This window comes from Pyxicephalus adspersus, chromosome 9 (genome assembly GCF_032062135.1).
Source record: "Pyxicephalus adspersus chromosome 9, UCB_Pads_2.0, whole genome shotgun sequence".
NCBI lineage: Eukaryota > Metazoa > Chordata > Amphibia > Anura > Pyxicephalidae > Pyxicephalus > Pyxicephalus adspersus.
In genome coordinates this window covers 61,778,666-61,796,076 of record NC_092866.1, presented here as the reverse complement: position 1 = coordinate 61,796,076, position 17,411 = coordinate 61,778,666, and the positions used below count along the sequence as shown (strand labels likewise).

Here is a 17,411-nt window from a genome sequence, read left to right as displayed (position 1 = left end):
TGATGTGGCCATTATAATGGCCTCCCAGCATCCCTGTGCTAAGTTCCCAGATCTTTACATCTGCTGTACCTATTATGAGTATCTTCCACCATGTCTGTGCTAAGCTCCTAAGTCTGTCCTCCTATGGTGCACATTGTATTGGTATAGGGAAAGAAGGGGAAAGAAATAGGTTTCAGGCTCAGGAGGTTTTTGTGCAGAAATAATACAAGTGTGTATTTTTCAAATTAAAGGTACATATTATTTATTTTAAGCTCAATATCCAAATGCCTGTTATTGTCACAGGGTTTAGATACTTTAATCTAGACATAAGACTCCTTCCAATGTCATACAAAATACATATAAAGATTGAAAACAAGGTAAGAAGGGGACCTGTTATGGTCGCATGATTCCCAACGCGTTTCTCCTGTTATAGGCTTCTTCTGGGGTATAAATTTGCAGAGGTTGTATGATTTGTTTAGTTGGAGTGAAATCTAGGTAGGGGGGTAAAAGCAGTATTCAAGCTGCATGAAGTTTGATATGTCCAAGCCCAAAGCAAAAAGATTATTTAAATGTTGTCCTAGTAGATTAGGTCCTGTTTTAATATTCATATATATGGTTTTTGTTTCATATACCCTAAATAGGGGTTTAGTGAAGACCTAGTCAAGTATGCCTCACGCATGCGCAGTGAGATCGGCAAGTTTTATGCCAATCTACATCACCCAATCTCACGCCTCCGCAGTGCGAGATCAGGTGACGTAGGAAGAACACGGAAGAAGAGAGGAGAAGACGGCGGCGCCGATGGACGAAACCTCCCGAAGGATAGACTGATCTGCAAAATTAAAGGTAAGTATGATTTTTTTGTTTGGGTTAGTTTTGGTTTTACTTCCCTAGATTTACGTACCTGGATTCACAGCCACCACCTGCAGGTAAAATTTACCTTTTGGGTGGTTTCTCCCCTTAAGAGCAGATTTCCAAATGTCTGCTATCAGTTAGGACACTTTATACCTCATCTTCTATCATTGCTGCCTGAATAAGCACTACCAGGTCATTAGGGGTGCAGGTTGTACTCCTAATACACACAAAAGGTTCCTGGCTAAAACACAGCCCCAGCCTGTGCAAGCTTCCTCTTCACAATGTTCGGCAATGTACTGAACGCTTCTTACCTTGCTGTCCTTTTTTACAAAGTGGGTCTCAAGTGACAGCAAAGCAAATTATCCATCTCTGCTTGATTTATCTGCTACCAAAGCAGCAGCAAAAATAGCCGGCTTTTCTTCATCTAATTAAAATTCCCCGGCTCAGATAATGTTATCCTGTACAGTCACAAAGATAAATGAATTATCAGATGAAAAGATACATATTCTGGAGTCCCAAGGATGCTACTACTGAGGATCCAGACAATGGAGATGGAGGATTTGATATTTAATCATAATTCCCACGTGCCGAGTTGTTTGTGAATCTTGTGCCTGAATAGATGACTTTGAGGGGGGATGTGAATGGGGAGATGGGGTCTTTAAAGGAAACACAGAGTGAATTTTTAGTGAAATGGGATCTCTACAGAGGACATACACTGAATTATCAATGAGCACACATTTTGGGAATGTTATACAGAAACAAACGTGATTCTTATCTTTTCAACTGATATTCGGCTGGGTCATTCTGTAAAAGTTTCACCTCCATTTATGCTGATTTAAAATTAACACCCTAAACCCGAAAAATCCTTTAGAAGGATGAATTAGACAAAAAGTCCCGCTTTCATGTTGGAGAGGTAAAACCATCTAATGTATTTTATATCTCTTGAAGTTTTTATTGGTTAGGTATCTACCACTTAACACCTGAATCTGTCCAAAAGCCATATTGTCATGTTTTTATGCCTGTTTGTTGGCCTGGTTTTGAAGGTGCAAGCTCTTTGATCAAAGGCTGTTTTTCCATAGCTGATGCCACAATTTGCATACATATGTAGATTAGGGAAGTGACTCATTCCTTAAAGTGTATGTAAATAAAATGAACATAAATAATTGTAATTTAAAAATTATTTAACTTTTTGGGATATTAGTACCATTTATAAAAATAGTACCTGCTGATCTTGACATGAAGGTCTTTGTGCAGACGCTTCCTGTTATAGAGTGAGAGTACTTTGTCCATGTCTGTTCTATTTCATTGCTCTTCCCTTTATTCTACAGATTTCCAAAGGAGGTTCCAAATGGGGGTTTCAGCACATAGGGCAGGTAAACCTACCGTAAGACATGCCAGGCAGTCATCACTGGAGTGCATGTAGTCAAGAAGTGGCCAAGAAGAACCTGACAGTGTTCAGCATCACTGGAATAAAAACAGATAAGGAAAAGAGTAAAAGAAATACTTTAATTGGAAAAAGAACAAAGGAATTGTCTATGATACACAGTGCCTAGGAAAACCAAATGTCTTGTGAATATTTTAACATGGGGAACCCATGCAATAATTTTCAGGTCTTCATGGATCCCCTTCTTAAGGTTTCTCAATCTTTTTAACATAGATGAATCCCTTGAAAAAACTTTCAGATATTAGGCAACCGCTTCTATACTTACTATATCCACAGCTCACACTACATTAGTGTGGTGGTCAGTGGGAAGAATTCCTCTTTAATTGTTGACCAGTGGGAAGAATGTCACCCTTACATATACCCAAAAAGATCATTGGTGTCACTTACTGACCTGAAAGGCACAAATTGCTCATTGCTGAAGGATCCCTGGTTGAGAAATATCACTCTGGAGAAACCAGAAATAGGGTTCCACTGAACAATGGTTGGAAAAGGACTTAAAGCAAACAGTATTTGTTGTGTTGTCTCTTTGGCAAACCTATACAGGAATCCTTTGTCAAATATAAGTGGTATATAAGTGTTTATTTTACACAACAAATACTGATCATAGTAGAAAAAAGGAAAAAAAAAATAATTACATAAACTTAAAAGAAAACTAAAATTTTTAATTCAACTTCTTTCAAACTATTTAAATTTTCTCTTTAAAATGACCCCATCAATAGAATAATTACAAACCTACTAAAAATGAGTCACTATGCATACCTGTTCGGTATCCAACAGATGCATGATTGGTCCAATGGGCTGCATACCTGTTTACTCCACTGAACACTGTGGTTGCTTCCACCAGCTTTATTGTTCTTTAAGAGTGTTTCTGAAACCAGGGTTCTGTGGGATACCAGGGTTCCATCAGAGGTTTCTAGGGGTCTCTGAGCAATAATCAATTTGTGCCTCCCAAGTCAGTTTAGGTGACACCAATTATCTTTTTTGGCTATCTGTAAGGGTGACATTCTTCCTAATGACAGCATTGTAAGAGGAATTCTTCCCACTGACCATCACCCTAATGTACTGTGATATAGTAACTATAGCCGGGGTTCCCAGAAACCTGAAAATTATTTTAAGGGTTCCTTAATGTAAAAAATGTGATAAACGTTGATAAAAATTGTTCTATAGTGACCCACAAGCTGAAAGAAACCTTGCGGTGTTGGGGTAATGAGTATTCCCAAGAGTGCATTTGGTGTAAAGAGATAAGAATGCATCAATGAAGCCCCTGGAAGGGTAAGTATATTCCCTCTTTGTTTAGCAGGTTTGTAAGTGATCACGTTAAGACAGGGTCACTTTATATCTATACTCCATAGCACAATTGACCCATTCCAATACCAGTCATATAATAAAATATGACATATAAATTAAAACCTGTCATATCTTAAAATAAAAAATGGCCCCACGTTCTGTTTAAAGTAGAACTAAGTCCCACTTTACGAAATAAAGGATCGGGCAGGTGAATATTGCAGAAAAGGACAAGTGATGTGTCTTCTACAATTACCTACCTTACCTACCTGATCGTGTTGTTGAATAAGCTGAGCTGCGCATGTGCGCTTCAGCTTTGCCTGCCAGGGAAACCCGGCAATCGCAGCTTCCCTTGCATGTGCTAGGAATAAATAAACTCCTGTGCACCTGTGAGGGAGTTACGTCATCCCAGCACGGTCATTTAGGATGGAAGAAGAAAAAAGGAAGATGGCGGCACCCTGCTATAGCACGTAGATAGGTTAGTTGCCTGGGTTTAGTTCCACTTTAAGGAAAATTCACTAAACTGAATGCATTTTTTTTTTTTTTGCATACCCCCAATTTGGCCGCAGATGTGGGAGAGGGCACCAGATGTCTTTAGACACCCATCTTTCTTTACTAAGTGTTAAGCAGTACAAATATCAAGTCCTGTTGATGTTTGAATGGCCCAATCTAGGGCCAAAAATAAATATCAGGATCTGCTCGTTACATTCAGCCACCATGAAATTGTTCGGGGAAGGTTTACTATACAGCGTCCTCAACTAGCTGCAGCAGAGCCCCCAGGACACGACTCTGAGACAGCGTCCATCCATCATATGTAATAACGTGTCTATATTTGTGCAGCCAGAATCTCCCTGTACAACATAGGCCACAGAGGAGCAGAGCGCGGCTCATTCGAGGATCTCTCTATCTGTCGCTGCATTAAGGAAAATATACAAATTGCCAGCCAAGTGTGAAGGATTGTCATATAACGAAAAAGCTCTCCATGGGACTGGGACAACCACAGGCGGTCGGAAAATATCTACAGGCAGATGCAGAATCAGAGTAATCTGATAACTAGGGATATCAGTTCCTGCAGCAAAGCATTGCTGGCTTAACGCCTCATCCGCCAAGCTGGAGTTAAAATGCCTGATGGGTAACTGTAGAATTGATATATTTTTTTTTTTTATGGGTGGGGGTTGTAATTGCTTAGGATTATTGAAGGTACTGAGAAGATTTAAGTCCCTGGACAGGAAACAACATCCATTAGCACCTTCTTTTTTTGGCAGGCAAGCGGTTCATAGCAAGCTCATGGGAAAGACCAGGGGCTCAATTCACTAAGCTAATTTGCAGCTACTGTTATTTTTAGTTGACAGTATATATGACCGAGAACAGTTGTTATAGTTTGGTGAGCTTCAGTGGAATTCCAGTAAGACTGGATTCACACCCACGCTTAAGAGAAAATGAATTCTACAAGCTGTGAAGAAAAAATGGAAGCAAAGAATATACAGTAGCCTATGGTCCCCCTGCAGCTGTAATTTTTCCCATTACCTACTTACCATGCCTTGGCCTGCGCTGTCTCAATATAAGGGTGGCCATCTTGGTATAGGCAGGGCTTTACTTCCTCATGTCAGAGCCTCCAGCATGGAGAACCACAAGCAGCACAGTAGTGGCAGCAGTAATTTTCACTTAAAAGTCAAAGGGAATAATGACTTAGATTTCACAGTGCAGATGTTTTAATACCCTGTTTTTTTCCAATATATATCCAAGCTATATTGTAGCTTATTTTCGGGGTAGGTCTTATTTTTAGGGTAGGGCTTATATGTCAAGCATCCTCAAAAATATAGAAAGATTGTGCTAGGGCTTATTTTTTTTTGTAGGGCTTATTTTCGGCGAAACAGGGTATGAGGGTACAAACATGGGATTGCATCGGCACCTTCACACACCAATATTTTTTAAGTTCAATTTCAAACCAAGCATACTTCAAAGTACTGTTATGGCAAAATAAACAGTTCTCGATGTTCTCCAGAATAGTCTGGTCTGTTTTCTAAGGTCTAACACAGCGTTTCTCAACCTTTTTAACATAGGTAAATCCCTTGAAATTACTTTCAGACATTAGGCAACCCCTTCTATACTTACTATATTCACAACTCACAGTACATTAGTGTGTTGGTCAGAGGGAAGAATTCCTCTTTCATTGCTGGCCAGTGGGAACAATGTCACCTCTACAGATAGCCAAAAAGATCATTGGGGTCACCTAAACCTGAGAGGTACAAATTTCAAGGAAACTTTGGCTCATATAACCTCTAAGAACTTGTGGAGGAACCCTGGCTGACATACAACCAGATTCATTGCCAAACTTGCATGCAGCTCTTTCGCAGTCCACTGCAAATTTTACATTCAGCTCTTATCCCAATCTGTAATTACTTTACAAGGTACGTTTCCAATAATGGGGTGTGGTTGGGGTAAACCACAAGAGAGATGGGAGTGCTCAATCAGACTTTCTTAATCCTCTGTATAGGTGATACAACTTTTAAACAATATGTACCAATATGTCCAATTGAAGACCCCAAAGTCAGTTGCTTGTAATCAGTCATCTGCAAAATACATGCTGCTGTAAGCACTCCCTGAATACTTCTTAGAAACTGACACTTCTGGGGGTGTCAATTTCCTGGGATCCTGTTATAATCTGTGGTTCTTCCCTATGTCACTACAGGACCCAATAGTGATGTAAGGCTCAATAGTAAGAGCCACTGAATTGGGAATCAGTAATTCAAGAATGTCTAAATTAATGCATTTTATAATTAGCCACCAATTGGAGTTTGCATAATGAGCAACCCAGTCAAGTTTTCAACAGACAACATGCATGCGAGCCAGTATACATGTGCTTTATTTGGTAAAGTAAGGAGCAGATAGCAAAAAAAATAACAGGTGTTTTAGCCTTTCCCTGCTTTATACAAAAAATGTTGTAAAAACATCCTAAATGAACCCTGCAGCACCCTATTGTGCTCACATTTTTTGTGCAGTACATTCGTCCAAAATCATGGGCGAGCGCGATCTTTAGCTCGAATACACTGTTCAGGACCATCCTTGGCTCAAATATATTATACAGCTCACCTGTAAAGCATCTTCTCCAGGTTAGATTCACTACGCTACACCCTCTTTAACACATTCACTGCAAAATAACTATGCAGCATCCTCATAAGCTCCAATTCACTGGCTGTGCCAATCAATGCTCCCTTGCCCACCCAGCCAAAACTATAAGTTAAATATTAGCCACCAACAAGTGGTTCTTGCATGCTTGTTCAAACTGTGTCACTGTAAGGGGCATTGACGTGTATGGCATGCATGAATGATCCTGGCTGCCTATAACCTGTAACTTATTGCCTGCAACCTACCCATTGGAGAGTGATAGGTGGTGATAGCTAGTGGTGGTGATAGAATAATGACTGGCATGTTGCGGGTAGCTCCTGCCCACCACCACTACCTTTTTAAAGCGGTGAGAAGCTTTCCAGCACCTTGCTGCAGGTCTTGCGTGCCCACTGAAGATGCAAGCAGGGGGTTCCATTGAGAGGGTGGTTGCGTGCCTACATTTGGGAAGCCTAGTAAAAGACATTGATTTGCACAATACTATGATAGAAAAAAATACCATTGATCTCTAAGTCTTTAATAAAAAAGATTTAAAGCAAAACAAATAAGTGTTAGGAATTCTCTGGAGTTTGGAGATTCCATAGGTAAGAAATCAATAAGTAATAGAGCAGAAGCTCAGCAAGACATCACAGATCAATCAGTAACCTGGAGGTCATTATTCAGGAAAGCTGAACAGAAGACCCCCCCGGGCTCAACAAAAAATCTTAATCATCACATGCGATCCATTACATCTCCCCCTCTGAGCTCTGCTATGACATCTTTGCCTGTTGTTTCTTCTGAGGTCAGGGTCTTCAACCATCTTAGCAGGCCATTCCACATGCGACCATGGAAAGTTTGCTGAACCCAGAATTGTGGAATATGGTTGCTCTTTACCATAAAAAGGCTCATGCCAATACAAAGTAGCTGTGTTGGCATTATGATAAGTGAAATTTCATCCCTGCTTCACACTTGACCTGTAGTGGCATGCTAAGAAAGAGAACTTACCAGGAACAGGAGCAAATATAACAAAAAGTCATGCATGCTCCTGATAGATGAAGGAATTGAAGCAACAATTTTTCTCTGGCCTAATCACTGACCCGAAACCAGTATTCAGCTGGTGAATTTAATTTCCCATATTCTATAGTTCCAGTCAATGATTCACCAAATATTGCAGTCAGAGAATTAAAACATTCTATAAAGAATCATTGCAATATATTTTGTCATGGTTGGTTCACTGTAAACTGGATGCCTTTTGTTATATTTGTAGCTTTTTTTTTAGAAAGTATGGTTTGCTGGAAGCTGGAAGTAATGTGTGGAATAAACGCCAGGCTTGAGATTAAAGGCAGCAGGGAGCGACCAATGGGAGACCCAAAGGTCTTCTAATTCTAAAATGTATATAATTCAGCATCTGACACCAGTGCACCGACAGCCCCATCTAGTGATAGCACAATGGATCTACATCATATTGTCCCATTCAAACATTTAATTATTAGCATAATTTGTGGCATTTTACGCCCATTTGGTTTTATGAACCTGGAGCATTTTTATTGCTGTAGTTCGACACAATGCAATTGTGTTGCAGTGCACTGCCTAGGTCCTTTGGGGTGCTATTTGAAAGGAATGGCAGTTCCTGCAACATATAGATGTTAATAAGGCCATGGAGGGAGCAAAGGTAGCTACTAAGAAGCAGAGATATATGATCCTTATACAAGAGATATCCATAAACCGGATCGATAGCCCAATGATCATCTAAAGGAGAGTGTGTGGCAGGATGACAATGGTGATGCTATTTGCAAGGCAGCAGTATAGTGTTGTCAATCTAAAACAGGTGCTGTTACTTTTTTTATGTTGCCATTTTTAAAATATGAATGGGGTAAAAGAATCATGCTCAGAGGTTGACACTTTTGAATGTAATGAATGCCTGCTGTGCAGTGTGGTTTCTTCCACCTGCTTCTGTCTCCTGTAGTAATGTAGAAAGTGGCATAGCAAACCACAGAGGGCAGTGGGTGTTGGCAGTATCCAATAATCCTCGAAGTGGAAGAGAAAACCACAAAGGACAGTGGAGGTTGGGGGCTTTTACTCTTTAGAGGAAGAGGCAGAGCAAACAACAGAGGGCCCCATGGGTTGGCAATATCCAACAATCCCAGAAATGGCAGAGCAAACCACAGAGGGCGGTAGAGGTTGGCAATATCCAACAATCCCGGAAGTGGAAGAGCAAACCACAGAGGTCAGTGGGGTTGGCAGTATCTTACAATCTGATAGAGAGGTAGGGCAAACCACAGAGGTTGGTGTGGGTTGGCAGTATTCCACAATCCCGGAAGAGGCAAAGCAAACCACAGAGGCAAGCAGGGGTTGACAATATCCAACAATCCTGGAAGTGGAAGAGCAAACCACAGGTCAGTGGAGGTTGGCATTTTCCAACAGTCCTGCAAGAGACAGAGCAAACCACAAAAGGGCAGCAGGGGTTGGCAGTATCCAACGATCCCCAAAGAGGCAGAGCAAACCACAGAGGTCAACAAGGATTGGCAGTATCAAACAATCCCGGAAGCAGCAGAGCAAACCGGGGGGGGGGGGGACCCAAAAATCCTGAAAGAGGCAAAGCAAATCACAGAGGGTGGTGAAGGTTGTCAGTATTCAACAATACAGGAAGAGGCAGAGAATATCATGGGGGGTGGTGGGGTGTGCAGTATCTAACAGTCCCGATAGAGACAGAGCAAACCAGAGAAAATGGCGGGGGTTGGCAGTACCCAACAATCCTAGAAAAGTTAGCAAACCACAAAAGGCTGCAGGGGTTGGCATTATCTAACAATCCCAGAAGAGGCAGAGCAATCACAGAAGGCAGTAGAGGTTGGCAGTATTCAACAATCCTGGAAGAGGCAGAGCAAACCACAGAGGACAGCGGAGATTGTCAATATAAAACAATCCCAGAGGCGGCAGAGCAAACCACGGGGGGGAGATGGCAAAATCCAACAATCCCAGAAGTGCCAAATGCAAAGGATTTTTTAGGAATACTATTACTATTTATTTGACCTCAAAAATAATTTGCAGCAAGGAATTCAATTTGTCTTTTTTAAACTGTAACTTTAAAACTTAAGTTTAATCTGTTGATATTTTGCCTTCTCCGGTTCTTTCCTGTTTTTTTTCCAATAAAACTTTTCTATTTTTGTTTCCTTTACCCTATTTTAGTCCCAATGATCTCATCACTGGGTCTTCATGCATCTCTATGTAATGCAAACAGATCTTAGTTGGTGGAAGAAGCTGGCAGTACATACCTTTCTAAAAGAAAACTTTAGAAGCACCCTGCCTCAAAACTCCTCTTTCAGGTCTCCAGGGAACCCCTTCTATAATTACTATATCCACAGCTCACAGTACATTAGTGTGGTGGTCAGTGGGATGAATTCCTCTTACATTACTGGCCATTGGGAAGAATGTCACCCAAAAAGATCATTGGTGTCTCTTTAATTGACCTGAAAGGCACAAATTGCTCAAGTAACCCCCAGCAGCTTCTGGAGGAACCCTGGTTGAGAAACACTGCTTTAGAATGTGGAGCTTATTGTGAAAACGATCAGACAGTAAGTTATAAACACAGAATAAAAGACACAGATATCTTGCCTTTTAAATGGATAGAGCAGAGTTTATGCCTTCCTGCTTCTGTGTATTGATCAAGAAAGTATTTTTCCACGCTGGAGATTGTTAATGTCGCTGCTTAATCCATCCCTGAGCGGCCTCTCGGCATTGGGATGGGGGATTATCTTGTTATCTGACTTCTAGAACCAGGTTGCCCAGTGTACATGACCACGCAGCGCACTTGACATGGAAAATTAGATAACAGCACTGCATGAATTCAGCTAAGATTAAAGATGCTAACGGCTGATTATGGGATTCAAAGGGTATTTGCGTTATTCAATAATGATTTCCAAGGTTTAAAAAGATGATGAGCAGATACCTTATTCTGGTGCGTTTATACCTGAATTCCTGGCACAAAAACTTCCATCTAACTGTATTCTTCAATAGGGACAAAGGATATAAATCTAATTTGTGGGCACCAAAAACCGATGCATACTCTGATATTAATTTGTATGTCCTCTACATACTGTGGCCTATATACAGACCTATAGGCCCCGAACTAGAATTTTGATCCGGGACTAATATTCTGCTGCACCATTGTTAATGGCCCTATAGCTACAGACCCATGGGCTCTAAGGTGGAATTTGGACCTGGGAATCATCTTCTGCTGCATCACTGGTAATGGTCTTCTAGCTACAGATCAATGTGCCCTGAGGTGGAATTTGGACTTGGGCCCTCCATCTGCTACACCACCACTAATTGTCTTCTAGCTACATATCTATGAACCCACATGTGGAATTTGAACCTGGGCCTAATCTTCTGCTGCACCACTATTAATGGTTTTCTAGCTTTGGGCCCCATGAGGAATTTGGACCTGGGCCTAATCTTCTGCTGCACCACTGATAATGGTTTTGTAGCTACATATCTGTGCGTCCCATGTGGAATTTGGAACTAGGCCCAATCTTCTTCTACGCCACTGGTAATGTTTTTCTAGCTACAGATCTAAGAGCCCTAAGTGGACTTTGGACCTCGGCCCTCCTTCTGCCACACAACCACAAATGGTCTTCTTGCTACAGATATATGGGCTCTAAGGTAAAATTTGGACCTGAGCCTAATCTTCGGCTGCACCACTGTTAATGGTTTTCTAGCTACTGATCTCTGCCAGACCACCCCTAATGGTCTTCAAGCCACATATCTTTGAGCCCAAGGTGGAATTTAGACCCGGACCTTCTCTTCTGCTGCACCACTGGTAATGTTCTTTTAGCTGTAGATCTATGGACCCTATGTAGAATTTGAACCTGGGCCTTCCTTCTGCCAGACCACCACTAATGGTATTCTAACTACAGATCTTTAGGCCCATTTCTCATTTTTGACAAGGCTCTACTATTTGACTACATATACATCAGAGCCCACCAGACCTCAGCATCTCACCTGTGAGAGTAATTTCACTCCCTGCTCACTGTTGTAAATGGAGACATTTAGGGAGATGTTGTACTACTGTCTTCCTTCGACTATTGATGACATCTCATCCAAGAAGGGGAAGCCAATAGTAGAAGATCTTCTGCCAGCTTGGTCTATACAAGTGACCGGCCAGACAATGGTCATAGGTTGGGCCCCTACTGGCCCTGAATATGGGGCCTGGTTTAGATCAAGACCAAGGGTGTAGTGGGGCAGGCACGGGTGAGAACGCCATGCCCTCACTTTTTTCGGGGATGGGTACAGGTGCCCACTCTTATTTTGCACAGAAATCGTTGGTGGTCCACGTCTCTGGCCGGTCCCCACCCGTGGACCATGTCTCCCATATGGAATTGCAGGCTCTGGGTAGTGGGCGGATTGTCTCTCTGAACACAATCCGCCCACTCTTCCATCGAAGGCTCAGACCTGCGATGGGAGAGTGGGCAGGTTCTGGTATCATGACGTCACTCTGGGGGAAGTTTCTTCCCCTTTGAGTGACACATAGGCAGGGGTGTAGTGAGGCGGGCACGTTTACAATACTATAATACAATACTATAATTGCGCATGCATGCTCACCACGGATAGTACCGTGTTCCCTCATCTTTTCTTACTACTACACCCCTGATCAAGACCCCATGCAACCTCATTTTCTGGTATATGACTATGCTGAGCTGTGGGAAAGGGTCAGCAGGTCCACCTACTACAGGCTTTCCACAGAAAACTACAGGAAGGGGCAGATACAAGACCACTCATCCTGCCTTAGGAGAACACTGCCTTAGGTGTACAGTAATGACATTTCCTAAAGACACACATAATGTTACAGAAAGATTGTTGTTAAAATGAACAGTGACAGGTTCTCTTTCAGCTGCTCCCATTGGCAGCCAATTTATAAGTGAAGGTCACAGGCTGGCAGTTAAAGTGCTAAACTACCTGTTTACCTGCTCAGCAAAGCATTAAAACATCAATGACTTGGCAAAAACAGACCTCACTGAGAGTAATAATCAGCTGTGGGGGATTTCAATAAAAAATTGAATTTGCTTCAGCGAAAATAAAATTCTTTTATGGTTACATGAGAATTAAAGATACAAAAAAACGGCGGCTCGGCAATCCATCAAAATGCCACTTCTGTGCGCTTTTCATTTCAGCCCTCACAATTGTCAGCTCCTGTGAATGGTATAATTTCAGCAATCCGCGCTGTGTGCAGAGAATGCAGCACATTGTCGTTCACGCATCCTGCGCCGCTCTCTCGCTCTCTGACATTCCATTCTATGCCGTGCAGAAATACGCCCAGTTTGATATCCGCTATTTGCACTATGAGATGTCAGCGAAGTGTATATATCCGGCTCTGCATTTGCTGCTATGTAGAGTTAACACTTTGAATTCTGTTTGGAATCTTTTGTATTCCAAAAATGTTGAAGGGAAATCACACTTTTGTTTCTGAACGATCCAATCATACGTAACAAGATCATTACAATTTCCCAAGGCTCGTTTTTTTTTGTTGAAGCATAGCTATACTGTAGCTTGGCTCAGGGGTTAGCACTCTGGCCTTTGCAGCGCTGAGTCCCAGGTTGGAATCTCCGCCAGGACTCTATCTGCATGGAGTTTGCAGGTTCTTCCTGTGTTTGTGTGGGTTTCCTTCGGGTGCTTGGATTTTCCACAATTCAAAAACGTGCAGTTAGTTTAAATGGCTTCCCCCCAAAAATTGTCCTTAGACTGTATTAATGACATATGACTATGGTAGGGACATTAGATTGTGAGCTCCTTTGAGAGACAGCCAGTCACATGACTATGGACTTTGTACAGCCCTGTGTAATATGTTGGCGCTTTATACATACTGTAAAATAATCACATATGAGATTCCTAAAAATATCAAAAAGTATTTAAGAACTCCGGTGGGTTTGTACATTTTTTCATCCAAGGCTTACAAAACTTTTACTTGTTTTATTTATTTTTTTGCATTGGGTTCAATTAGAAAATGAGTGAATCTACGTTTACTCAATATTCATATATTTCCCCCACCTCATAGATAGTAAGCTCTTCGGGGCAGGGTCCTCTCCTCCTCCTGTGTCACTGTCTGTATTTGTCTGTCATTTGCAACCCCTATTTAATGTACAGCGCTGCGCAATATGTTGGCGCTATATAAGTCCTGTTTATTATTATTATTATTAATATTATTATTATTAATAATATTAATAATAATACAAATAATAAAAATAGTAATTTTTTTATTTGAATGTAATGTGAAATAGTAAGGTATAAATTAGGTGAATCTTTGATCAAACATTTAGGAATAGACTCCTATGTAACTTATTTTTTTTTTTCAGCGTTTTCTGGGCCATACCTGAATATTCCATTTATAGAAAAATTAATAAAAAAGTATAGAGTTCTTTTTTCTGCTAATTAAGCCAAAGTGGCTTCACATTTCCAATATACAGATAAAAGCTGAAATACGTAAAGTATTATTTTCCCCAGCTAATTATTACTCCGGCGCACTGCGCCAACACCTGAAAGGCCAATTAGCATTCATCGCCTGGCGTTCCTGCACTTCATCCGAAGAATGAGAACAAGGTTTGCACAAAGAATTATTTTCTGCTTTAGGTGGAAAGTGTGTGAAAGCTAAAATGGAACAATGTAACTGGACCAATGTACATGGACTTTAATAAAAGCAATCCAGAACTGCTTCAGCCAGTCTGCAAGTCTGTGTGATTATTGAAGGAGCTAATAAACAGCGGATAGATAGAGAGAGAGAGAGAGAGAGATAGATAGATTGATTATCCCAGTACTCTGAATTTTATGTACTTACCCCTGCACTGAGATTACAGACATCTGACTCCTGCACTCAGTTCATTACATACACATGACCCCAGCTCTCTGTATTTTACATGCTTCTTACCCCTGCACTATGTACATTACAGACATCTGATTCATGCACTCTGTTCATTACATTTACCTGATCCCAGCACTCTGTATTTTACATACTTCTTACCCATGCACTTTATACATTACAGACATCTGATTCCTGTTCATTACATACACGTGACCTTAAAATTCTGTATTTTACATGCTTGTTACCCCTGAACTATGTACATTACAGACTTCTAAATCATGCACTCTGTTCATTACATACACATGACCCCAGCACTCTGTATTTTACATACCTTTTACCCCTGCACTATATACATTACGGACATCTGATTCTTGCACTCTGTTCATTGCATACACGTGCCGCAGAATTCTGTAAATTACCTACTTCTTACTGTACTATGTGCATTGAATACTTCTGACTCCTGCCTTCAGTTCATTACATACACTTGATCCGAGCGCTCTGTATTTTACATGCTTCTTACCCATGCACTATGTACATTACAGACTTCTGATTCATGCACTCTGTTCATTACATTTACCTGATCCCAGCACTCAAGTATTTTACATACTTCTTACCCCTGCACTATATACATTACAAACATCTGATTCCTGCACTCTGTTTTTTACATACACCTGCCCAAGCTGTATTTTATGTACTTCTCACTCCAGCACTATGTGAATTACAGACATCTGATTCCTGCACTCTGTTCATTACATACACTTGACCCCAGCACACTGTATTTTACATACTTCTTACCTCTGCACTATGTACATTACAGAGATCTCACTTTGGTGCTTTGGACTTTACATATACCTGACCCTAACACTTTGTATTTTTCATAATTCTTAATTATGGATTGCCAAGCCGTCATAAATTACTAACACCTGACCTCCACTTTCTGTATATTACACACCTCTGTCCTCTTTGCATGTTTTATATACCTGACTTCCACATTTTGTACATTACATATACCTGACCCCCACACTCTATATGTTACACATTATTGTACACATTGTCCCTTGCACTTTTGATGTTTCATGCATCTGACCCCCACACTCTGTATGTTTCATACACTTGATCCCAGCATTATGTACATTATAAATACTCAATCCTATTTATAAAATGATCCCTCCATCCCAATGCATATGCTGTTCATGTTAAGTAAAGTTTTCCCCATACCTCCCAAATGTCTCTAATTTGGAGGGATTGTTACTCTTTATACCTCCAAATTGTCCCTGATTTTTAGAGACTGACTGTCTTTCAGATCCAAACCCCTCCTTTTTCTGATGATGATAATGATGATGTCCTTTTTCTCCTAATCTATCCTTCATTTCAGATGGATATATACACCATCATAAAAAAATGTGTTAATTTCCAATTAAAATGTGTTTTTTTTACAGAAAAACCTAATTCGGCCCCTAATTTATTCCATTTGTTATTAAGAAAATGGAACATAAAGGAAATTTATATTTATGGAAGAAAGCACTTGCTTATTGAATTTGTACAAATTTGCAGATCAAAATGTGTTGTTTTCCTACATACTTTGAGCTAAAAATGTATGTGGGTGTTTTGTGTGTGTTTATTTGTTTTGTTAAAATATTTTATAGGGGGCACTGCTGTGCTGTGAATAAAGTAGATACAATGAATTATGGGGGGGTTCAATACACAAGGGTGTGTATAGTACAAACTATTGCACTGTATACATTACACACCCCTGATCCCCACATTATTTACATTACATAAATCAGACCTCCACATTCTGTACAATAAATATGCCTGACCCCTGCACTCTATACATTACATACATCTAACTGTAACACTCTATATGTTACATTTTCTACAATATTTAAACACGACCCCTGTACTCTATTCATTACATATATCTGACTCTCACATTCTGTATGTTACATTCACCTGATCTCTGCACTCTGTACTTTCTAGACACCTGACCCCTGAACTCTATACATATCACACACCTAAATCTCACATTCTGTAATTTACATACTCCTATTTGAGGACTTAACACTGGATTGATATTGATGGATCCACAACAGGTACACCTGTTGGAAATTACTTTCATACATGAAGCAGTAAATTGAACAATTTGTGCTTTGCTTAACTATTGTTCAAATAAGGTAACAGTTTTTGCTACAATTACATTCTCTGTATAAGAATAATTGAAACTGTCAGAATGTGAATTCACAATAACAAAAGCACAGGTAACATAAAAGCAATAGTTAATGCCCCGAATCTTGTTTTCTACAAATCCAGAAGTTCAATTCTTCATCCAGAGGAAAGTAAAATGTTGCTTTTGCTGGAGAAGGAGGACACCTTGTGCTCAAAATGTGGAACTGCAGCTTTTAATTCTGGAACCCTAGAATGTTAAGATTCTTTAAATTGTAGGGACTCAAACTGCAAATGGAATCAGATTTTTACCTTTTTGGTCTTCTGTCCTTTTTTATTATATTGCATTTATTTACTGTGTTATAAAGCAGCCTTCTACACACCAGCTAGCTATTAAAAAATTATGATGCACAATTTTTAGAGCTGGGAACATTACCGCCGTAAACCAGGCTATTGGTAAGTATTTATATAGGAAGAGGAAAGGACTTTTCTTCCAAGTTATGGCGTATGCTACAGTAATGTTCTAATGCCAAAAAAAAGATGTCTCATATTTCAAGCTTTACCAATGTGAACTTTTATTAACTTTATGCCATGAAAACTTTCATGAAATGTCACACTATCTAGAAACAGTATTGTTTGTCAAACAAGCTTTTTTTTATTTTAATAAAAGCTTTCCATGAATCACAGTCAGTGACTTTGCCTAGGCTCTCTTTTTCTCTCGTTCTCTCTCCCTCA

General features: G+C 40.3%; 1 long non-coding RNA gene across 2 annotated transcripts in view; it reads right to left on the bottom strand.

The window, feature by feature from the left end:
- LOC140338181 (uncharacterized) overlaps positions 1-17,411 on the bottom strand; it is a 126,146-nt gene that overhangs the window by 85,472 nt on the left and 23,263 nt on the right. For both annotated transcript variants that reach the window (XR_011922204.1, XR_011922203.1), the window contains exon 3: positions 2,054-2,295. This is a non-coding gene — a long non-coding RNA (uncharacterized lncRNA). The remainder of the gene's footprint in view (positions 1-2,053; positions 2,296-17,411) is intronic.